This window comes from Oryzias melastigma, linkage group LG16 (assembly GCF_002922805.2).
Source record: "Oryzias melastigma strain HK-1 linkage group LG16, ASM292280v2, whole genome shotgun sequence".
Lineage (NCBI taxonomy): Eukaryota > Metazoa > Chordata > Actinopteri > Beloniformes > Adrianichthyidae > Oryzias > Oryzias melastigma.
This window is the reverse complement of record NC_050527.1, coordinates 26,318,197-26,343,538: the sequence shown is the minus strand read 5'-3', so window position 1 is coordinate 26,343,538 and position 25,342 is coordinate 26,318,197. Positions and strand designations below refer to the sequence as shown.

Sequence of the window (25,342 nt, the reverse complement as noted above, 5' to 3'; positions counted from 1 at the left end):
GGATTGATCCAATATTGCTCGCCATTACTTTTGGCTTGCTAGCTAAGTTTGTGCGCAAACGCGCAGACAGATCTCCCAGTGACAAGGAGGGAAAGGGGGCGGGGATGAACCGAGCCACCAGTCCCGCCCACAAAACAAGAATTATGTATCTAATGAGTTACTGCTGCTGGGCTTAAAATGTGTCTTAAAAAACCACAAAGGCGTTTTTGATTTTGCCTAAAAACTCCAGCCATTATTTTTTTCTGTTTACCAAAGAAAAAATATGGCCGGAGTAAAACTTTAAACCATTTGTGTTACATTTTCTTCACAATAAAAGCTTACTACAACTAAGAACTCTTAAAACAATGTTTGGGTTTGAATCAAATAAAAGCTGATTCTTTTATATCTTCTGAGCCAATATTTGATTCACAGCAGAGCACAGAAACAAATGTTTCATCTGACAAAAGAACAAAATCCTCTCATTTTTTTTTTTTTGGCTGAACTTGTAACAAAATAACTCTTAGTTACTCTTGTTTTTTTTCCAGTCTGAGAGCAGAGAAACCTCAGATGAAATAAAGAAAAGGAGCAGGACCGGGTTGTGTCTGTGATGTACAACAGCATGTCTTAATTCTCCTGAAAATCCTCCGCATTCACCCCCACAACCAATCAATCGGTCAGTGCTGTAGATTACTTTCTGTCCATGTATCAAACAGCAATGTATGGAGGGAAATTGAGCAAAGCAGCCGCAGGCGACTGAGACGAGGATTAAACTTTATCGTGTCCACTCTCTATGGAGGGAAAGGAGAAGCAGGCGAGCTTCGTTTCCTCTTCTGCAGGATTATCTCAGCTGGATGTGCGGTAATTCTCAGTCAAACGTGGCATTTCTCCAAACACTTGACCTTAGGGGGAAAAAAGATGCTCATGACGCCTCCGAATCCTTGTCTTTGTTAGCACAGAGAAATTAAACTAGTTCCACATATAAACTATATCTTTGTTTGATGAAATGTGACTCCGCGGAGGATCGTCAGTCCATGAGAAAATCAGAGTAATTGGTGCCCGTGGGACCCAAACACAATAAGGCTTTTCAGTTTCTGAGCACAGCATCGACTGCTGCGCTCAAATGAAGGTAAAGTTCAGCTCAAATAAATGTTTATACTGTTGACACAAAGCATGAATGCACTGAGTGGGTTAGTCCAAATGTTTAATTAGAGAATTCCTCGTTTTATGAGCAGCTTTTAGTGCAGTCCTTGGAAATATGTAGCGTTGTAGAACAATGACCATGAATGTCCGGCTTCCACTTCATTTCAATCATTTCTGGAATTTTACCAGAAGCATTTGTGGAAACGTCATTGTTTCTCTTTGAGTGCATGTTCATATGTGTGTTCATTTAATTTCTAAAAGGTGTTTTATTCTGTTAGAGCTTGTAGATCTTGAGGGCCGCTGTTGTGCTTGTACGGTCGCTAAAACACTATGATAAGGATAAAATGTATATGAATTAGTTCATAGTCTTTGACGTCCTTATCCTGGCGAGAGAAGCTCGGACCGTAGATAGATAAACGTAGAGCCAGTTCACAACACCGTACGTGGGGAATGGGCAGAGGAGGGCTGGCAAAACCTTCTAGGATGTAGAGAGATAAACAAACGTCTGTGAATTTAAAGGTAGACAAAATGATTTTGTGATTGGCTGAGAAAAGGAGGCGGGGAACTTAGCTACTGGTTAAGAGTGAAGGCTTAATTGATGAGTGGCGTGTAGAGTGATGCAAGAATCCAGCTTACCCGGAAGTAGTGCTGGGTGAAATGACGATACATATTGTGTGGACGATAGAAAAGTGTCTACCGCGCCATTTGTCTTCTATAGTTTATATCGTTTATAACCTAATTTTATGCCAAATATATAATTAAATAGTCCAAATTTCGTCAGTGTGTACACAAAAAATGTATACAAATGAAAATAAATACAAATTAGAAAGAGATTCTTCGCAAACATAATCTGTCTTGTGGTTTTGCAACGTAAAGCTGCTTTACGTTCTTTGATTCGCCAGTTTTACGACAGGCTAACGGAACTTACGTAACTTAACTCGGGTGCAGAACGATGGAAGCAGAACAGCTTGAAGTTGTTTCCCCGGAGTTGAAACACACAGATACACCAAGAAGAAACACTTTCAACAATAGAGGGTATGTCTCTGATTTGGTTGCAATTTAGATTTAAGACGTCCGACGGTGAGGAGAAGACAGTAATATGTAAACAAGCTAGGAGGCTATTCCCGCGCCGATGCTAACACAACAAACCTTCTGTCACTCAAGGAAAGTCCACGAAAATGAACATAGGAGATTACAAAAATAAGAGATAAATCAAGCTGTGGAACAGGACTGTAACAAGTATCTGAGCACTTGGATTCTCTCGATCTGCTCCCTAAAATTTTAGTATGAATACTTGCGACGTCCAAGTCATTGATTCACGATCTTTATAAATATAGTTGAGTAAATTATCTTGTAATAACATATTGATTGCTCTGAAATACAGAATAATATAGGATTCTAATTTATGAACCAAAACAAAGCCAAATGAACGGCGCTACTGTCACCGGAAGTAAACAAATCTTCAAAATAAAGTGTCGGTGAAGCTTCCTGTTTTCAAAGTAAAACTTGTAAGAGTTTTTTTAGTAACTGATAATATACTTTAGTGTTTTATATTGTGATTTATATTGTTATTGTAATATAAAGTCATTTACATCGTGAAATAGCATTTTTTCCATATCACTCAGCAATACCCTGAAGTGAGCGAAAGTGAGTTAAGCCTCATTTCCACTGAGCGGTCTGGTCTGGTACAGTCCAGACAAGTATTTTGAGAGTTTCCATCATAAAATGGACCCATTAAACAGCACTGAACCATACCTCTTGAGCCTCAACCCCATTGAGCAGTCTGATACAGTACGGTCCAGTTCGATTGGATATTTTGAGAGTTTCCGTTGTAAAATGGACCCATTAAACAATTCCAAGCCATACCGCTTGAGGGCCTCCATCTGTTGTAGGTCCATAGAAAAATGGAACGGGACGGTTGATAAATGAGAAGAACGCCGTCATTTTCAAACAGTTGGTATCTTTGTGTAACATTTTGAATTAGACAAAGAAGAGTTTAATTAGAATTAGAAAATAAAAATAGCCAAAACTTTGTTTCTCTTTAATCCAGTGTTTTCACTAGTTCTTTACTATTTTGAGGCGACTATGAATTTCTAACTAAACTGAAGTTGTAATTTATTGTTTTTTTTTTAAGACTTGGTTTAAGTCATATATTATAAGACAAGAATTTAGAATAATGAGACAACAGAAAATAATCTTCATTCATATTTACTCAAACTGATAGAGTTGTCTGTAACCCAGAAGGTTGATGAGCTTTCATCTACAGATTGGTCAGAACTTTTTATATAACCCCAAAATTTCGGGCTACAAATTGGTTCACGCAGTGAAATCTAAAGTAGGCCAGGAGCCACAAGAATATTCCAGATCACAATTGTCAGGTAAGCCGTTCATTTACCGTGGAAACACTCCAACATTTTACCAGAGAATAGACTTCGTTGTTGTTGGGTGTGTTTTTTTAAGGTTGGCTGGAAACCAGCGAGAGCTGCCTTTTCTCTCTGGAGTTCTTCTGTCAGATCAGACATTCCATGCTAAACGCTACGACCAAACAACAGAGAAGAATCTAATGATAGATTCTTCAGCACGTTTTTGGGAATTCCTGACACATTATTATCCTAACAGTAAAGTCTAACAGCTGTGCTTGAACAGGATCATTTTTGGGGTAGAGTTATGTTTACACAGAAAGAAAATAGGCCTCTTACTCAGCCAAAAAAAAGAAAAAAGTCATAAGAGTATGAAAATAAGACATGACTCATGACATACTTTGTCAAATTAAAAGCCAACAGGTTCTACTTTGGTTTATTGTGAGTTCAAATTCATTTTTGAAATGACTTTCTCTGGTGTCGTGAACCATTTCCTTGTCTTTGGTTGAAATGTTCCTTGTGTTTTGTGCTGCAGGTCTCCTTTTACGGTTAGTAGTTCATCATTTTGTCCTTGTATGTTTATCTGCCAAATCAGCTTTGGTTCCTGGGCTTAGTTCAGAGTTTTTTTTCTATTTCTGAGTCTTTCCATAAACATTTCTACATCCACGTGCATTCACCTGAACAGAGAGAGCTCTTTTTGGTCTCTGAAGGTTCAAAAATAAAACACTGGCGTGGATGGATGGCGTTCTTATGGCTGGGCCTGGAAGCCCACGGTTGTTTTGTTTGTCCATTCAGTGCAGACCTTAGCTTTAAAACACTGGAGTAAGCATAAATAAAACTTGGAAACAGCATTGGTGAAGTTTAGTTTTTAAATGGAAAAAAGCTCAAGAAAAATCTATAAAATTAAGCATTCTTGAATCTGTGTCTCCAAATTATGGTTTTTCCTTCATAACTCATAAATAAATCGGCTCATTAAGAATCCAGGCATTTCATAAAACACTAAACTCTTAAAGTTCATGCTAACATTTACCTAATTTCAGCGTTCAATAAACAAACTGCTAATGTAAGCTCTGCTAAGACATTCAATATCATTGAATCTTGCCAATCTCTAATGAATGTGCCGTCGCGTTGGCTTTTATGATTTTTATTTACTGGTATATTCACATGCCCATTAGTTTCTTCTCTGCATCACTTCACCTCCATTAGCAGTCCCTTACAGCCAGTGAAGCAGCTTTTAATGCCATCATTTGTTACTGGAGCTGAAGGAATCGTTTGCTTCTTTGTCTCGGCCACCTCCAAAGACACACCTGTATTCATCACCAGGTCGACCCAGCAGCAGCCAGGTCTCCTGATACCTGAAGTCAAAGCAACACGAGGAGAAATACGCAAAGTCAGAGAGCCCCTCGGGCAGTTATTATATAGAAACAGTTGAATCTTTGGGGAACACAATGTGTTTTATAATTTTCCTTTATTTTGAAAGTTACCTTAGGGGATCCAATAATGTAAATGTAAAAACTCCTGTAAACTAATGCTGCAATTCCTGCCAACTCGTGCCCCCTGCCTCTTTTTTGATTCACCCCAAATTTGTTGGTGGGGGCTTGTCCAAAAATGTGTTCATAAACCTGATGCTCCTGCTGTGTGTGAGAGGAGCTTCTGTCCAAAGTTTTCTGTCTCATCACTACATGGAAGCATTGACAGTAGATCTCATTTAACAGCGTATAGAAGACATGGATTATGTTTAATTATTATGAAGAGTTCAATAAAATCCCGTCTCCATGTCTGGGTTCATGAGATCATTCAGAGATCATCCCACTACAGTGAGCTTCACCATTTACTGCAAGAGCTGCGTCTGAATGACCGACGCTTTCAGCGGTACTTCTGTTTCTCTGTTATCCAGTTTGATGACTTGCTGTTCAGCATTAGTCCAAGTAGGAAAAAACAAGTACACAATTTGAGTAACTTTTTAATAATATCTTGATACAAATGGAAAAATATCCTCAAGTCCAGGAGGACAGTACTGTATTTTCTGAACTCTAAGTCACAGGAGCAAAAAAAAATAAATAAATCCTAATAAAGAAGAAAAACCATATATAAGTTGCTCCTGATGAATAAGTCGCACTTTTAAGTGAAAAGTCCAACATTTATGAACAAATTCGCCAAGTCCGACATAACGCGTTTCATCCATCAAACCCACATCTGCTGCCTCTTTTGACACTCGCCAAATGCAATGCTCAAAGCTTGTCCAAAAATGTGTTCATAAACTAAACGCCCCCATTGTGTGTGGAGAAGATTCTCCATGTTTGTTTTGGACGCCGCTTCTTCTTCTGCTTTGCTGTCAGCAGCAAATACTGATACACAAACGTGTATCAGTGTGCATCTTGGCCGCTCGTAAATATGTGGGAATAGCCTTTGTTTTTTCTGGACACTATTGGTAACACAAATACACGTGATTGTTTGCTGTTCAAAAGGATTCAAAAGCTGCCTCTGCCTGTTCATACACTGTCCTGAAGCCGCTCGGAGACACAGTTCTCCTGAGTCCGGCAGCTCGCTCACACAGAGCAGCCAGACAGACTGCGGTCCAAAGCCTCCTCTGGAGCATACGCCATAACAAAGCACCGTAACTCTGCGCGCAGACATAAACTACAAGTTTGGCTGCTTTGTTCAGAGACCTGGTTTGCTAGCACGCAAAAGTCGACTGGTCCTGTTTGTGCTCCAAAGCCTCCTCTGGAGCGCACACCGTCTATGCATGACGTAAAATCCAGAGCAGTAACAACCCACAATTGGAATAAATTGTTTAAATGCACCACGATCGGATCAACAATCGGTATAACCCGCCTATCTCAGAAGGAAATGTAGATCTGACTGAGTCTGATCGGGTCAGAGTATTCAGATTGCTGTGTTTAGATAACACATTTTTACTCTGATCAGGCATTTATTCCAATTACTTGTGTCCATGTAAACACAGCTACAGATCAGATTCTCCTATTTGTTGATCAGTTACTGAGTTCCTGATCGGTTGATGCTCTTAACTTTTTTGCTAAAGTCCAGAAATTATAACTCTGAAATTGTCACTGCCCTAAACAAGCTGCCACTAGAGAATTGCTTAGTATGTAAAACCCCCCTTAACACCTCTGACTGCATCTGTATATTGGCTTTAAAATGAAAAGTGGACGCCCCTACCATGCAAATCAGTATGAACACAGCTTCATGCAGCTCTGAAAGCTCAGATAAAGATACCCAGACACATAAACAATCCTCTGAAGTCATTATTATCTTTGACAGAAGTTTAAATATTTACTGAAACCCTTCAATCATAGAGGTTTAATCTTTAATCTTGTCATTCTTGTTTCACAGAAAGAACTTTACCTGAATCAAAAAAAAAAAAAAACTGTGAGCAAGGTCTTCCAAGGAAGGAAAGTTATTCCAGGAACGGCTCATTTGTGTTCTCATTAAACGTTTGTCTGGCATGAGGCTGTGTTGCAATAATCGATGGAATAACGAGTAATAATTATTTTAACGTTCGAGTTCTTTAGGGTGAGGAACTCAGCCAAGGACTTTTTATAGATACTTCTGTTTGTTAACAAGATTTCACAAAAACAAGCTTTTTTTTCCAGGGAAAACTTTATGGACAGGTGAAATTAACAACGTCGAAACCTATAAATTTGGATCTCAATAAAACAAGGGAAACATTTGCAAAAATAAAACTCACAAAAAATGAAATAAATGAGTGAGTAAGTCAGTCTGAGCCTTTAAGTCTCTTAGTTTAAACATTTTAAATGTCAAGATGTAAAATATGGACATCATATTTAATGCCCAACGTCTTTGGTATTTAGTGTTGGCATACAAAATAAAAAAATGTCTTGGACACTTTTCTTTGTTTTTATTTATGGTACTGACATTTTTGTCAGTCAGTCAAATGTCAGCAAAACTCAGCTCTCCCCTCTGCTTTAGTAAGGAATGCCCTTGTTGGTGAAAAACAGTCAAACCTGTACGGCGACTCAGTTGACTTGCATGAAATATCAAGATTGTAGATCGCTCTTTGAATTTGAGTGAAAACGTTCATGCATGTTTTTCTATGGGTGTGCTGCGGTAGCAGGTTGTAGTGAACACTTATACAAAATGTACGCGTAAGAAAGGGTGAAGTAGGTGAGACACAGGTGGGGTGTATGGATTTTACATTTTTTCAACTCCTCAGATGTATACCTGTTAGTGTCCAAAGCTTTTAGTTTGGCCTCAGGACTTACTGTTTAGCAACTCCCAATATCTTTACTCTTACCTCCCCAATTATTTAATTTCTCATCAGTTGAGTCTTCCTTATTTAAGCAGCTTTGTCTCTCTGGTCCTCCACCAGATTATCTGACCGCATTGCATCAAATCTCCCGCCTATCAGATGCACTTTGTGTATCGACCCTGGATCTTCCCTGTCTGCCTTTGGCCATTTTGACTACCTTCTTGGCCACTGGATCTACCTCTCCCTTTGTAATCTCCAGACTGGATAGGTCTGCACGATATGAGAAAAATCTGTGTTATGCGAAGAAACTGCGATAGCAACAAAAAAAAAAGAAAAAAACATACTAATGAATTTCACTATGAGAGTTTTGTTTAAATAATTTAATGTTTTCGGCATGTTTTACGTGTCCTGAAACCAAAGGATCTCCAGATAACAGACATAACGGGGATAACGGATCACTAAATTCCCGGTTCGGATCATGTAAAGGTTTTAGAGTCACAGTTTAGATCATTTTTTGGAACAGTAAAAAAGGGAAAAAAAGGAAAACTAGCCTGATTGAAACAAAAAATCTGTTTTTTGAAAGGTTTTGTGTTTCAGGATTAATTTTTTTTCCAAGCACTGGCAGCTACGTGCTAACGTAGATGAGCGGCAACTATTGATGATGTTATCAAGCAGTAATAACGTCGGAATTTAAAGACTGTATCTGTCCGCTTCGAGGGCTAAAATGTAGGGATAGGGAGAAGCTGAAGGAGTAGGGGAGGAATTCGTTTTTGGCCAAAGAGTGCTGGTGTACAACACAAAATGGTTTCACCAGATTTAAAACCAAAGAAACATGGATATCAGCTGCAACGCGCCCTTCCTCCTGCTTTGTTTCACTCTCTTCCACTACAGTGAGTATCTCTGCTTGCACAAAGAAAACCAGCCCTTCAGAAACGATCTGGAGATTTCCAACAGCTCAGACTTCCCACCTCAGATCGACTGACCCAAATGGTCAGACGAATGTCCTTCCCCTCTCCATTCTCTCCAAGCCCACATTACCCTGTCCTAACATTTAGCCAGAAAGTGATTGAAAGATACAGAAAATGAGGAAATGTTTGTGTGCCAGGTGTCTTTTATTCTGCGTAAAGACAAAATAAAACACCAAAAAGTTTAATTCTGCTTTCAATCATACCAGCCTGTTTTCATTTGTTTCAAATTGAATTAAACTAGAGATTTTTTTTAACCTCATGTCAATTGTTTTCTTTGCTAGAACACTGCAATTTTTTAATGGAAAAACATTTTTGTCATTATTTGGCTTTTGCAGTAATTAGATTATTTGCAAACCTTATTGAAACACAACCACATTTTAGTCTGTCAACTATATTTCTGAAACAAATGTATCTGTTTTTGAGTGAGGCTGCTTTCTTTGGACATGACGCTGCTCCTCAACTTAATCTTATAGAAGTGATATTCGATCCTCAGCATCAACAGCAGCAGCTCAGACCAAAACAAACTCAGCTAAAACCAAACTGTAAAGTCAGATTTTCCCAACAGCCCATATTGTTCTGCTTCTCATTAAAATCAGCCAGTTTGGACTCCAGTCATGGTGTGTTTGAAGCAGACCCAAAATTCAAGCAGAGCCCAGAAGGGTAGCATGAAAGCAGAACATTTCTGAATTTACCTTTCTATAAAACACAATCAACGAACAGAAGGAATGCCATAAGTGAAACAGAGTTACAGAAACATAAGTGAAGAAATATAAATCTGAAACGACAACCAGAAAGGGAAACTAAAGTGGTACCAGAGCAGAACAAATTAGTAAAATCTATCAGTAAAACATGGAGGACACAGAGGTACATTCACACAAAACAAAAGTTCCTCTTCTTTCACTTTTATGTTTGTTTTGTTTGTTTGTTTTATGTGCTGCAGTAAAATGAAGACGATCTGACGGTTAATAGTTTCTTCAGGTCTTTTAGAGGCAGTTTTAATCGTCACTCATGTTTCCATGTTCTCTCCTTCTTCTGGGAACTCTTCCAAAAGTGGGGTTTGAACTGTGCCGTCGTGCACTTGAGCGTTTAACACTCCCAGTGAGGTCTGCAGGGCCTGCACTCGGGTTCCTCAGGTCATGACGCTCCTAGTCTGCAGGAAAGCTGCTGAAACTTCTACTCTTCAGGAGATGGTGAACGCTCTTAAATGCTCTCATTTTATGATTAGATGTTCTCACTGGAGGTCAATAAACTCCAAACTGTGAGGAAACTGTTTTTAACAGCTACTTTTTAGGGCCACTCTTGTCTTTTCCACTCATGCTAACGTAAACTTAAATGTTCCAGACCAACAAGCTGACAAAACTTTGCTTTTTATGCATGTTTTTTATGTTTCTTAACCTCTGAAATCATGTACATGAGCGGTCCCAAACCTTTTGCAGACCACGGGCCTGTTTGATGTCAGACAATATTTTCACTGACTGGCCCAGACGAGGTTGAAGTGGGCGTCTGATTTTTTTTAGCCTCCAGCTTCTCTTCTCTTTTGAGGGTAACGTTTATCTTCATCCTTTGTAAAACATCTGCTGCTGTTGTAAACTTTATCTATACACTAGATTTGGTATAGTGATACAGTTTTTACCTTAACCATAACAGTAAAAGTGGAAGCTAACAAATCAGACGCTAACTTCAGCCTCGTCCGACTTTTTTAAAAAAAGGAACAAAAATCGGTCACTAAGACTAGTGTTTTAAACGTGAATCCACTGGTTGAATAACTTTATAAGCAGAATCCTTGTAACATTAGACAGTCGGTGAATATTCTGCTTTATTATTATGGTCTGTTGAAACAATTGTCACAATAAATCCAGATTTGGAGTAAATAATCCTGATTCTTGCCTGTTAAATACATGTGTCTTATATGTTGAAGTCAAAAAAACTTCGTCTGTTTCTTTTTTTACGTCAAAAAGAACTCTCCAAATACGTTTGTTTTTTGTTAACTTTGCTAGCTTGGGGGTTTTGGTTTAGCGGTCATAGCAGCTACTTTAAGAGAGTAGTGGAAAGATTTATGACATGTGACTCAGCAATTTGACATGCTTCGAGAATGAGTCAAATGTGGTGTAAAGAATCCAGTAGTTTTCCAAAATAAAACTTGCTTCAAAATCAGATTTTAACCTTACAACACTTTCGCTATAAAAAGTTACACCATCACTTTTGCCCGGTAATTTTTACCCAATATAATATAGCCAATTAAAAGTATTAAAAAATACATAAAAACATGACAACACATGATAAATTGGAGTAGTTTTCTTTTATTTTAAACTGTGGTTTATTTAAGAAAATGGAAAATAAAAACATAGGATCCAAAAACCATGCTTGAAAATTAGAAATTTGAGAAGAAAATAATTCCTTTAAAAAATTATGATACTAGAGACTTGGCCTTTGGTCCATTCATTCTTGGGACATGTGAGACTTTACTCAGGGACCCATAACTCTCAGCAAAATGCAGCATATTGAAAATCATGTAAATTCTTTTGTGAAAATCACCCGGCGATAGTGCTGTAGGCGTAAATAAAATACCAAAAATGTTTTGTTTTTTTTTTTAAATCTCCGCTGTGCAGCACTAAAGCCTTATTTCCACTGAGCGGTCCAGTCTAGTATTTTGAGCGCTTCCATTGTAAAGTGGACCCATTAAACTCTTGTGCTCTCTCATTGGGTCCAGATGACCCCACTCCTACATTGATGTGTTATCCTTTCCATGACGAAGGTGGACAGGATTTTATGTCTGCCACAGATATCCCTGACAATAAAAAATCCTTGAAAAAAAAGTTTTGCGCGCTGTCTTGTGGGGTCCAGATGACCCCACATTTAATGTAAACATGACTAGAATAGCACAAGGGTTATAGCTTAGGGCAGGGGTCGGCAACCTTTCACAGTTAAATACCCATTTGGGGTCTTTTTCTACTGATCAAAACCTAGAAGGAGCCGCATAGTCTTACTGTAGCCTTTAAGAAATTTGGATTTGCATTCATGACCATCTTTTTTTTTAATATATATGAATTACAAACAAAAAGTGTGGCCAACAACAAGATTTAGGCTCTTAAAGTAGCTAGCCATGAGCTAGCAATACAATGCAGCAAAGTGCATCTTGACCGCACATTTTACGTGTTTCCAACATGAATTTCCATCAGTTTTTGTGCAGGTTGAACGTAAATACTTGCGATTAACATCCACTATGTTTTAAAACATGAAACATTAATAAAAAACATACCTTGAAGAACCAAACTAGCATGCTACTTGCGAGTTGCTAGCACCCACTTTAGCACACAGTTCACGGTTCCCAGCCTGATTTCTCTCTATTAAAATGTGATTCCTGTCCTGTGATGATTCCTTTCCCTTGGATTATTTTGTTGTCAAGGTTTTTTGAAGTTGATTGCAAAACACTGCATCTCCTTTTGTGGTTCTTTTCGTATTTTTTCAGACCTCCATCATTCATTACTCGAGAAGACTCAATGCATAATGATGGTGCATGTCTGTCACGGGATTTCCAATCCAGTAATATATATCAATGTCCTTACTGGACTGCTGTACCATTCAATAGAAACGAGGCTTAACGCTCCCACGGACTGGTACCAGTACCGATCCGTGGGACAGTTGGGGACCACTGCTGAAAAAAAAACAAATCTTGATCAGATTGGCCTTGTGTTCGTGGGCTAAAAAATTTTTTTTCTGCCAGTATCTGATGTATCTAATCAAGCAGGAGACATGAACAAATACGATTTCATTGTTTTTCACCTAAAATATAGATTTTGTAAGGGTTTTTTTTGTCTTGTTCACCTAAAAATTTAATATAAATGTCATAAAACCCAATCTTTGTTGTGTTTACTTAAGTAAAAACCTCTGCTGCAGTTGTTTTTAAACACAAATAAGGTGTGATTACAAAGGAAATCGTCTTTGTTATTTAAGTTAACATGTTAAATGCTCTCCTTCTGAAGAATGGAAGGTTCCTGCTTTGAAGGAGGAGATGTGAGAAGAATACAAGCGTTTGAGGACGAGTGTCTGCGGCGCTGAATGCGTGAGTGGCTTTGGTTCCTCGATGGGAAAAAAATCTCAGGATCTCTGTCGCTAAACGCTCACCTAAAAGGCTTCAACCACTACAAAGCTCTGCAAATAAAGGCTGGTCGGCGCAACTGACAACAGTCGCATTACTGTGGCACAACAGGAGATAAGGCGCTGTTTACTCAGCAGGGCTCCTGTGTGGCCTTTTTTGCAGATATCTCAAAGTGGAAAACACACAGGAGTGACAGTCTTTCAAGATGTTATTGTCGCCTCTACACACAGAGTAAACACACTGAGAGATGAGGAGTAACACATTAATGCTCTTCTTCATCTTTCTGTCTCTAGATCAACACACAGCAGACCTGTTTCTCCCCACTGAACCTCTTTTTCTCCACAATTAACTCACTTATCTTTAATTTCATGACCCAGTCCTTCAGAGAGGCTGAGGTTCCCCTCTGGCCATCCCTACCCAGCTCCACTTCCTGCTCTGAGGATGAAGGATGCCCTTATCAAAGGTTATTTCCCCACATTTGCAGCAGAAGCCAAACTTTCTCTGTGATCCTTAGCAGCAGGGAGTGCAGTCACAGAGGTTAACCATGAAACGTTGTTGTGGGCTTAAGGAATGATTACCATTTTCACACAGACAAGAGCACACAGTTTATGTGTGCTTCTCGTGAGATATGAATTTATCCAAGAAACCTGAAATATTAGGCCAGGAAAGCCCATATGAGAAGTTTACCCATACGGGTGCTGCAGGTTTTGGGTTGTCCAGGTCCGAGGAGGGTCATGTAGAGGAGCAGCTGCATCTTCAGAGGAAGTTCAGGTCTGTCTTGCAGTTCCTTTGAGCCTTATGCTGTCACCTCAACAGACGCCATGAAAACATAACATTGTGGTGTGTGTGGTCAGTGTATCATGAAGTATTTGTAAGGGTAATAGAGCTTGAATGCACTTGACGTACGAGTGATGCTGTCACACAATATCTTTACGCTACACTCGTCATTAGTGAGGTTTTAGTTCTGGCTTCTTACAGACAGTACAGGAGAGACAGCAAGCGCTCCAAACGGCTCTTATGTACTTCCTGTGAGGTTGAGACTCACGAGCTGTGGGTCGCGACTTACAATCGATCCACAGGACGCAACTCCTGAGCCATAGATTGCGACTCATCTGCCGTGGGTCCCAACTTACTAGCCACAAGTCACGTTTCACGATCCAGGGGTTGCGACTCACGAGCCGTGGGTTGCAACTTACTAGCTAGCCACAAGTCACGATTCACAATCCAGGGTTTGCTACTCATGAGCCACGGGTCGCAACTAGCAAGCCATAAGTTGCAACTCATGATCCATGGGTTGCAACTCATGAGCCATGGGTCAAATCTCACAAGCTACGGGTCACATCTTAGAAGCTGCAGGTTCACGAGTTGTAACCTGCAGCTTGTGAGTCACGACTCGTGAACCTCAAGAGTTGCGGGTCTTAACTTACGACACACAGGTCTTAACTAACAAGCCACAGGTTACGACTCACAGGTTACGACTCACAAGCGAGTCAAGTGAGTCACAGGAAGTAGATCAGAGCTGTTTGCAGCACAAGCCCCACTCCTGTACGGGAATGCATACAGTAGTTGTGTGCATGATTTGTGGGTGACCATAGGATGTCCACACAAACTGTTTCTTGTGGCCGTACAGGTTTGGCCATTCTTTGCCCATAGGGCAGCCCATTTCCACTAGTAAGGTCAATTGGAATTGAGGCTTAATAGCTGGTCAAGGTCCAGACCAGAACCCAGAAGCTGCCCCATACGGATCCAACCAACAAATTAAACAGAACATAATACATGAAAAATCTGTGAGGCACTGCTTTTTAAAGTTTCACAAAAGCTGTTTAGCAAAAATGCACAAACAATTACATGAGTGTTAGGTTATGACACATGACATGACTCAGCCAATCAAATGTCTGCTTTAAATGTCCTGGGTAGTGGGGTCAGAGGCAAGTTGTCAAGTGTTCCATTGAAAACAATGGTAGAGTCAGAAAACTGTCAGTTTGGTTAAAAGTTGGAGAAACAGAGGAATCAAATGGAGAATAGAGATGAAGGCCGCTGCACAAGGGACGTTTGAGGAATAGGCACACAAACGGAGTGAGACAAACAACAGAACAGAGGAAAGTCTGGAAAAAGACAGAAAAATAAGTTTCAAAGGCAACTCTCCAAAAAAGTAAACATTGAAAATATTAAATCAGACTCAGTCCTGTTAGTAATTCACTTTGGGATTACTAAACCAGTATACGTTAAGAAACAGTAGCACTGATTAAAAGCTTAAACTTGAAACAACATTAAGGTTCTCTACACAGCGACGTAAAATGGTTCAGCAGAGGCTGTTGGCTTGTTTTGGGTCCAGTAGGAGGTATGTAGCATCTTTTCTGGCAGAGCTAACAGGTCAGGGGCAAATCAGTTTTCTTCTTTTTGGACATGTCGATGAAGATCCTCATTCATCCAGGTGACATCTTGAAGTTGAGTCATAGCATCTGGACTTAATATCTTCTCCTCTTGAAGCGTTTCACCACTCATCCAAGTAGCTTCAGCTTTTTTTGAACAATAAACAGATGGATAATGCGGCATGTTTCAATTGATATCACTTCACATCTGTGTTAACTTTTTGTAAGAAAAAATATATTCAGAAAAAACTTGAGATGTTCAAGGGAGACCTGCGGGGAGACCCTCCGCACTTCCCATCAGTGCGGGATCATGTTTGTCAAAGATTCAGTTCATTATCTACTGGGCTTATTAAAGAAAGTCACACTGCACTCTAGACGCAGTCGGTTGATCTTTAATCAGACGTGTCCTTAAGAGCAGTTTACAAGAACGTATCCTTTCACTTTCTGGCTCTAAACAGTTCCTGAAACATCTTTCTAGCATCAGAGAAAGAAGCTCTGTATGTCTTGACTATATTTGGTTCTACATTTAACTGCGAGGCAGCTTTCTCCACCAGAACATTTGCTAAACTAAATACCGTTCCAGGCTCACCGATGAACACCTCCACACATGTCTAAGAATGGCCCTGAATCCATTCCAAGCCAGGTTTCAAATCCTGGCAGGACAAATTAGAGCTTCATCTTCTCACTGAATAGCAAAAAAAACCACGACTTCAATGTAAAGGGAGGCAGAAAATAGCTTTCAAAACTATAAAGATGAGTTGAAAATATCTCAAACTGGTCGTGACTCAAGATGTCAAGAAAAACAAACCTTTAAAGTCTCTAAACATTTTTGACTGTATGCGAATAAAGATCTGAGTTCGTTTAAAAAACAGATATAGCATTTCAGGACATCCTATTCATTTTTGTCAAGTTGATAAATTGTTGTATATTTGATGTGACAAAATATGAATTAAGCTATTTGGACAGTAAAGGTTTACATTTCTAAACATCTCATGAACCTTTTGCTTCATGATTTATTCTCTAATCTTGTACGGTTCAGTTAAATCCGTCTGTGTTGTTATTTCTACCAGAAAACACAATGCAGGAGACCAAGATGATGGCAGAAACTGAAACCTAATAACTCAATGATGTGAGGGAGCAACTAAGGTGGGACAAAACAGATGAACTGACAGTGAAGAGCTGAAAGCCAGACACGTAATACACTGATGGTTAATTAACTCAAATGAAGACGGGATGATCATCAACTTGAACTGTGGCGGAGTCGAGCCTGAAACCTAAATAACCAAGAAGACAAAACGAAACCAACAAATCCTCACTATTTTCTACTCAGTATGACTATGATGTAGAGATGTCCAGCAAAGCTTCATCCGGATGATTAAAAAATCTTCCAAGTAATCCATGTCTTTGTCTTTGACAGTTTTCTGAGCATATACCTTTCCTGTTACAGGGCTGCAGTTTTACCTCTGATTCAGTAAAACCCTCACAGAAAGAAACACAAAGCTGTAAATGGACTCGATTTTACTCTGGTGCTGCAAACCTACGGGGTACGTCAGCAGTTTTGCTGCTTTACTTTAGAGGACGAGAAAAAAAAGAAAACAGCAGCAGTCTGGGAGCGAGCTGCTCCCCTCAGCATTTCAAATCTCAAAAGAAATTATTGGGATTTTGTAGAACTGGAGGAGAAATGTGTGTTTTGATTTTTATAGTTTTTTTTTTCTTCTGCTAGAAGAGAAATCTGCTGATAGTTTGTGTTTGTGTGCTGCTGCTGTTTCTGACAAAACTACTGGGGAAACAGATCTGAGCAGAAGGTCAAATCACAGGTAGTGATGAGCCGGCTGAACGCTGCCCAACAGAAGGAAAAGTTCAACCCCCTTCATTCCTTCATTCTTCTATTAGATGATTTGAATATGCTCCTGCTGTCACCTGCAGGGCTAAACAAGCACTGCATGTCACTCTCCATGAAAATCTAAGGTCTCTTCAAACAGCCTCCATAAATAAAGACAAACCAAGAATCCTTCAGTCCTTCTGTTTGGAGTTTTCCAGGATTTTAAAATTTCTAACTACCAATGCCACAGCACTGTTCTGCTGGAAATACGTCTTAAAGATTTAATGGCTGTTTTTAAAGGATTAGCGAAGCCAGTCATGGTTGTGGGGCTCTCTGAAGACTGAACAAAAACATCATAAAGTGCTGAGGATTTTCTTACATTCTGCACATCTACTGGTCCATTAGGATCACACTCAGGATGACTGCAGAGATGTTGTTTTATTCACGACTGAAGTCATAGGGTTTACGGTCATGGAAACTTACCACAGTTGTGACTAAGATCGGGTCGTACTTAAACTTTTACGATCAGAAACGGGCAGAAAAATGAGTTTAAGTGTCTGCACAGCCCCAAATGGACCACAAGAAGAAGAAAAGTTGGAAGCAAACGAAAGCCAAGTTCTGTCTAAACAGGAAATTACATATTTTTGATTCAAAATTAGTGTCATTATTTACCTGTTTGATATTCAAATGTTCTGTCAAACAGGTGTTGGCCAATACACTAAATGATATCCCATGTTTTAACCTTCATTTTTTTTTATCTTGTTGGCATTTTCACTTAAGAATTGACCGATAGGTAGAACACCTGCACTACAACTTAAAAACATAAATTTATTCGAAAAAAAGCAACAGTGTGCTTTATATATGGATTAATTCTGGTTGCGTTTACTGATGTCGACGCAATTATGAGAGGATCACAAAGCGCTGTCAGAATGTTGGTCTATTTTTATGAGTTGGACACTTGTTGGACTGTGTTTTTTTGGGTGTTACTAATAGGGTTGGTTTTGGGATTTTGCTAATGTGGCTAACATGTAGCGTGTCACATACAAGAATTAGAATTACTGTGAACACAGCTAATAGTCTGACTGACTTATCTCACTTTTTCATCTCGCTCAATGCGTCTTATTGTTCAATGCGCCAATATTATACAATATTGATTAGGTGCAGAGGTCAGTTTTATTGATCCAAACTTTTGTCAATAATTGGAATAAATCAACATGAAAGCAGAGAATACAACTGAAGAATAAATCAAATATCATTTTCAGTCCAAGCTACTGTTTTTTTATTTTCCAAGCTTTTCGACGAGTAAAAATCTACAACTGAGTCACTCTGACAGCTGTGGCTGCAGCAGCAGCTCATGATTAACATTTAAATCCAGACAGAAACACTTTGACTCACCTGTGGATCCGAAACCCCACGTCATCTGGCAGGCAGATGAAACTGATGCTGCTTGATTGATTTGTCATTTTGCTCCTAATTATGTCGTACAAAGTTACTCTGAACTTTTCAAAATGAATCACAGATGGTCCACTTGAATGTTAAACAAGCTATGATCATTTATTTGTATCAAAATCAAACGTTTTAGTGCATTTTTCTTTTTCAAAAATGTCTGGAGCTTTTTATCAAAATATTTATTTAAAAATTATTTATTGATTTATTGTCTCCATCTGCAAAGTCAGCCTTTTATTATTGTTTTATTTAATTTCTTAATCATCAAAGTCTGTTAGCGGCTGATATTATTTCTGATTGAGTTTAAAAAAGAATCTTGTTTGACCAGCTCAGGGACCTTGTGGTAGAGTGTCCGCCCTGAGACTGGAAGGTCGGGAGTTCAAATCCAGGCCGAGTCATACCAAAGATTCTACAGATGGGACGCAGTGTCTCCCCGCTTGACACTCAGCATTAAGGGGGGTTGGATTGGGGGGGTTGAATCACCAGATGATTCCCGATCATCTGGTGGTTGTGTCTGCAGCTCACCGCTCCCCCAGGGGAGGGGTCAAATGCGGAGAACAAATTCCAGACATCTAGGTGAGTGACAACTAATGGGACTTTAACTCCAGATGTCTTCAGTTAATACACAATTCTATCATGATTATCCCTGACTACCTAGAAAGCAAAGCTCTTAATTTACCGGTCCATCTTTGTTCCAATTGTCACCTATGCTCATGAGTTCTGGGTCATGACCCAAAGAACAAGATCCCGACTACAAGCAGCTGAAATGAGTTTCCTCTGGAGGGTGGCTGGGCGCTGCCTTAGAGATAGGAGTAGAGCCGCCCCTCCTCCACATCCAGACGAGCCAGTTGAGGTGGCTCAGTCATCTGTTTCGGATGCCTCCTGGACGCCTCCCTGAAGAGGTGTTCCGGGCATGTCCCACTGGGCGGAGGCCTCGGGGAGACTATGTCTCTCGGCTGGCCTGGAAACGCCTTGGGGTCCCCCAGAGGAGCTGGAGGAAGTGACCGGGGAGAGGGAAGTCTGGACATCTTTGGTTAGACTGCTGCCCCCAAGACCCGGTACAGGATGAGCGGAAGAAGATGGATGGATGGATGGATGGAGGGATGGATGTATGGATGGATGGGTCGAGGGATGGATGGATCGATGAATAGACGGATAGATGGATGGACGGATGGATAGATGGAGGGATGGATGTATGGATGGATGGGTCGAGGGATGGATGGATCAATGAATAGACGGATAGATGGATGGACGGATGGATGTTTGGATGGATGGAACTTCTTTTCCAATCTACTGCAGAAACAAACTGCTCACTAAAAAAGAATGGTGCTGAAAGTCTTTGGTTTTAGGGGTGAATTTATCAGGATTATAAGGAAATACATGAACACATTTTAAATGTGATGTAACTCAAGACCCAGAAAATGTGGGAATAGATTTGTTATTTGTAAACTTTGCTTGTATCTTTTTAATTTTCTTTGTCTGACAATCAAATAAAACATTTTAGTTTGTTTCAGCTTCAAATTACAGCATTTCTAACATGAAAAATCCAATATTAGAATCCACCAAGGACTTCTATCCATTTAAAACGTTTTAAGTTGTCGACTTCATACTAATTCATTGTATAAGACCAATTCTGTCAATTCTGTTCTAGCTTGAAGCCATTTACACCTATGTTAAGGAATCTTTGTTTTATTCTGTTTTTAAATGTTTGTCATTCTACCTTCAGTCAATTAAAAAAAAGATGTTTTTAGGTCTAAAAGCATCTGATTTGTATTAATCAGACTCTACAGTCTTTACTACTTTATTCTCAAAATATTGACATCCAATTACAGTTGATCAGCATCTTTTCATTAGTGAACTCTCAGTTTTATAAATTTTCTATGTCAGATCAGGTCTGTACAGATCACGTTTGAAGTTTCCTCCACCTTCCTGTTCATCGTCTCTCAGCAATTCTTACAGCTAACAGATGTTTTCTAATTATGGTACAGAAGCGATTTATTTAAAAATGCACTGGAGAAAATCTTCAGCAACACCTGCTTCATGTAAAGATATCCATACAACTAGAGCTCTTAATTAAATGAGTCAAAACCAGTTGGATCAAAGTCTGCAGTCACTGAACAAATGGAATATTTCTAGAGCAAATCCAGGAGTAATATTGATAACATCGTACAGACAAACGCAGCTGCAAACGGAAACTTTTTTACTAAAAAAAACACATTTAACCCCTTGACACCTGAATTTATTTTCACCCATGAAAAGAATCATGTGTTTTTACTTTCAATTAGATGCTTAATTTAGGTAACTTTAGGAGCTGAAGTGGTTTGATGTATATTTGCATCGATATGTGTCATAGGGCTACGTTTTATCATGTTTGAAACAAAAACTGAAACACAATTTAATGTAAAAAGTAGAGAAAAGTGATACTTTTTATTTAAGTCTACTTTGAAACTAAAGGTAATTGAAGCCAGATCAGTTTGCCAGGTGACCACTAGGTGGCTTGTTAAAGTCAGTCCTGTTTGACTTTCAACAGTTCATACTTTAAAAAAAATAAAACAAATAAATGTTTAGTTTCAAAGACTTTTAAGGAGTTTTAGGGATGTTAAACCTCTCATTACACACTAAATACACTTTTCTCAAACAGACATGGTTATTTTCACACTTTTCTCTCTTGTTTCAACTCTTAAAGTTCAAACCACAGAAAAACAGATTATAGAATAAAAACAAAAATTTGAGTGCAAAGGAATATTTTTGTAAATTTGTCAAACTGAACACATTCTGTCCAGAAGACACAGAGGAGATTTATTGACATTGCTCTACAGCCAATCACAATGCAGAATGCAATGCATGGTTTAAAAAAATTGCACATAAAAAATCTGAAATAGCAAGATTGCAAAAAGTTAATTGTTTTATAGCAAAGGATGACTGTATCCTCGAAATGTTGTCTTTATTTTTAGATTTTTTAAAGGAAGTTTGAGCTTTTTTTCTTGACATTTCAGCCTTCAGTCCTATTTTTCTTTGTTTTAATTTATTTTAAAATGTTTTTCTCTTAAGGATAGAACATAATGCTGTCGTAGAAACCAGTTATTGTGATTTAACAAAAGCTTTTTCTCAACTAATCCCAACATAAATTTTCTTTGTGTTTCCATTTTCTTTTATTTTTGTCGTGACCTCAAAATATTTGGAGCATTTGTTTAATTATTTAGCACAGGAACTTTTCTGATCTCCATATTGTGAACATTTGGATCAGGATTTAGTTCCCTCAAAACATTTCTTTTGGTTTCATCTCCACTAAAGCTGCTCCGCGGCTCGTTTATCCGTTTCCTCTGCTGAGCTCCAATCTGAAACTAAACACACTCTGAAAAATAAAACTGTGACAAGAATATAAAACATCTCTTTACAACCTTAATTCTTTTGCTAACATTTAATTATATTGTTTCCCATCTCCCTGGGAGGATAAACTCTATCCCCCACATTTATCATTCATTATATGTCCTGCATGTATGCAGCAGTGGGTCGCTTGGGACTGCGGGATGAACAGAAAGCAAACAAACCATAAATTTCTTCTTGCCTGGGAAAAAAAAATCCCCCGCGCAGCAACATCCTGCTGGTTTAGAGTTTACTATCAGAAGGATCATTTCCTTCCAAACCTAACAAAACAAGTACTGAATGTTTTAGTGAGAGGACCACAACACTGTGACAAGAATTAACTTACAAATGTCTGTTAAAAAGGAAAATGGTTTCTGCTAACAAACTGCCAGCTGTATTCATCTGATTTCCTTTGGTGTGAGCGTCTGAGGAGAAATCAGGCTCCAGAACATTCAGTAAAAAGAACCTTCTGGAAGCTGACCAGCACTCATGATGAGCAATCAGAGGCGATTGTTTGGGTAATTGGAGAGGAGTTCAGCGTGGCTCCATAGCACAACATGGCTGATTGTGTTTGAATTGTTGCTGATTGATTCAAACAGCCTTAAAGCCAGCCCACAAACAGGCTGTTTGTGCCGCGAGTCACAGGAACACCAAACCCAAAAGAATTAAAGAGCTATTCATGCTGGACGGAAACGTTATTTCACAGCTGGGAAGGCGTTTCTTTGAAAATGAATCAGCCCGTGTTTGTAAATGTATATCTTCTCGTTAATACTTGGAGAGCTGGTTGATCAAACCCTGTAAATGGAAATCAAAGGTCACAATCTGACTTCTCTGTGTTTATCAGTTAATAGCAGCTTCTTTATCTGTAATGACCACATTTGGCTCGTTTCTTACAGTTTACACTCATTGACTGTATTTGAAAACTGGACATGGTGACCCCTCCCCCCTGGCGTTCCAAACAAGAACTGCCTCCAAGAAACCAAAATCCTATAGACTTCCATAGATGAATAAAAAGCAGTTACTCAGTCATTCCATTGGTCAGAACAACTATTGATGCTCTGATACGGTTTTTTTCACAATATTTTTTCTGTAGTTCAAGTTATTCAAGTTATAAACTGACTAGATACCTCAGTATTGGTAGGTGGAGCCTGCTGGCAGCCACAATGAATGTTCAAAACGTTTGACAAATTTCATGTAGCACTCTTCAACAAATGGTAGGAGGTGTGGCCTTCCAACAAGCTCATTCCTGATTGGTGAGATTGGTTGTCATAGAAACGTTGACTCAAAACGAATCGAATTAATCAACCATTTTCTATGAGTGATGTCACACTCACTCACTCAGCTCTCATGTAAAATCAATAGTCCAGGGGTCTGCAACATTTGGTGCTGAAAGAGTCATTTGGTCCAGTTTTTTACCTGACCAAAACCGAGCAAGAGCCGCAAAGTAATTGTCTAGAAAAATACACTTTATCTATGTTTTTGTAGCGATATATTTATATAAAGTATGTTTTAGATAATTATAATAACTGAATTAATATAATTTTTTGGACAACCATTTTACCTTATTTTACATTTGACCATAAGTTCCATTGAAAATAAAATACAACTTGTGTCAAATAAACTTCTCCTGCTGCAGCAGATATACTTAAAATAAAAATAAAAGAAAGTCAAATCAAAACCACCTGCAGACTGACAGCTGTGCCACCACTGGTTGATATGGATATAGGCAGTAGTGCCATAGAACAGAAATATACACAAAGTAATATCAAACCAAGTTCTAATCCAAACAAGGACAAGATTTCTCCTACAGTGTGTCAAAAACCCCAAATCCTCCCATCAACTTGAAGCTGATCCTTATGAGTTTGATTTGAGATGAAATCAACAACTTTACTGAAGTATAACCTCCTCCTTACCAGCAGACATCAACTGTGAGTGTAAAGAAAGACTAAGACCAATTATCATTGAGTTTTTCATTATCCTCCAGTAAGCCCATAAAAAGTTGTTTGTTGTGTCATTAGTTGCCGTGTCAGTGTTTCAAATTTAAAGAAAATGGAGCACTTGTTTGGTTTGTGAAAGTGACACACAGCTTTTCCCACTCATGAGCTCATTCATGGATGCTGTGTTCGCTTCAGTAACAAAATAATAAATGTTTTGACGTGCTTCAAACCCGTCCGTGTGTGTGGCCCTTAATACAAGTCCTGCTCGCCGCCAGCAAATCAAACACACTCTGATCTCTCTGCTCAGCCAATAAAGAGCTTTTACAACAGGACTCTGTTCTCCTGCTGCAGATATTCAGGGAGGATTTCCCAGTTTAATGCGTTTACCAAACCCACAAAACACACGCAGCAGTCGGCAAATCCCATAAACATCTTTGGAGAGGGTTTCGAATTCTTCCCTGGCCATGCTAGGACCCTCATAGTTATGATCTCATAACTTGGGCCGAATCCAAATTCTTCTCCTACGGCTTCTCCCTACTCCTATATTTAACCCTAAAACTGGAGAGTTGTGGAAAAACAGTGTCTTCAAATTTGGACGTTACTCCCACTCGATGACATCATCAATATTCACCAGTCAGCTACTTTACCGAAGAGTTGCCAGTGCCCAGAAAATACATAACAACATCAGTTTATAACTTTATAAAGGTTATGTTAAAACAAAAATGTATTACTTACATTTTAATGTAAACCTCTGTCCTTCAGAAAACATCTACGTGAAGAGAAAAGCCTGTCCTCGGCGAAAGTCCCTTCAATCTACGCTTAAAAAAAACAATTTTGGACACCTTTTTCCCTTAAAATCTTTTTTCACTTTCAACTCTTTTTTTCGTTTACAAACCTGAAAATTTAAGTTTCAAAACTTTAGGTCCCGTTGGGGCGGGGCTAACACAAATGACTAATCAAAATCAATAAGGGTGGTAACTTCAGTCCCGGTTCATTCACTGACTCAGAATGGCCTCTTAGTCTGTACTATCATAGTCTGAAGTTGTCCCTAGACGGCTGTAAAAAACAGTTTTAAAAGATTTTAAACTGAAAATAAAGCTTTGAAATAGAAATTTTGAGTTTTGAAACCTAAAAAACAGAACATTTGAAGTTGAAAATAATTAAGTTTATTTTAGAATAGCAAAAAGTTTTGGACCTTTTATGGCCAAACACCAACATTTTTTTCAAAATGTTTCATTTTTATTTTCAAATATCCCTGACCCCAAAATAGCTCCTTTCACTTACCACACACAACAATTCTACAGTCAATTTTCAAAGAGCTTTAAGGGAATTGTAAGACACCCTGAAGATGGGCTTTAAACCGGCTGCTCATGAGCCGAGTCAACCCAAAAATTCACTTGAACCCACACTTCGGTTTCATGAAGAAGAAAAACCACGGCAGCAAAACGCCGATCTGATGTTTGAAATACATACCCCCCAATCCACAAGCTCTTTACTCATCCCAGCAAACACACAACGCTCCACACCAGAAGTGTGACAAAAATACTCTAGGGTTGACGTAACTTCACACAGAAGTCACATGATAAATCTTTTTTCCTGCCTGAAGATATGATCACCCTGAC

The 25,342-nt window shown here is 38.9% G+C and overlaps 1 long non-coding RNA gene across 3 annotated transcripts in view; it reads left to right on the top strand.

The window, feature by feature from the left end:
* LOC118599870 overlaps nt 1–25,342 on the top strand; it is a 96,406-nt gene that overhangs the window by 55,021 nt on the left and 16,043 nt on the right. Inside the window, exon 3 of one of the 3 annotated variants that reach the window (XR_004949406.1) lies at nt 16,220–17,697. The exons of the other annotated variants lie outside the window; for them this stretch is intronic. This is a non-coding gene — a long non-coding RNA (uncharacterized LOC118599870). Of the gene's footprint in view, nt 1–16,219; nt 17,698–25,342 lie in introns of those variants that run through there. 3 annotated transcript variants of the gene reach the window in all.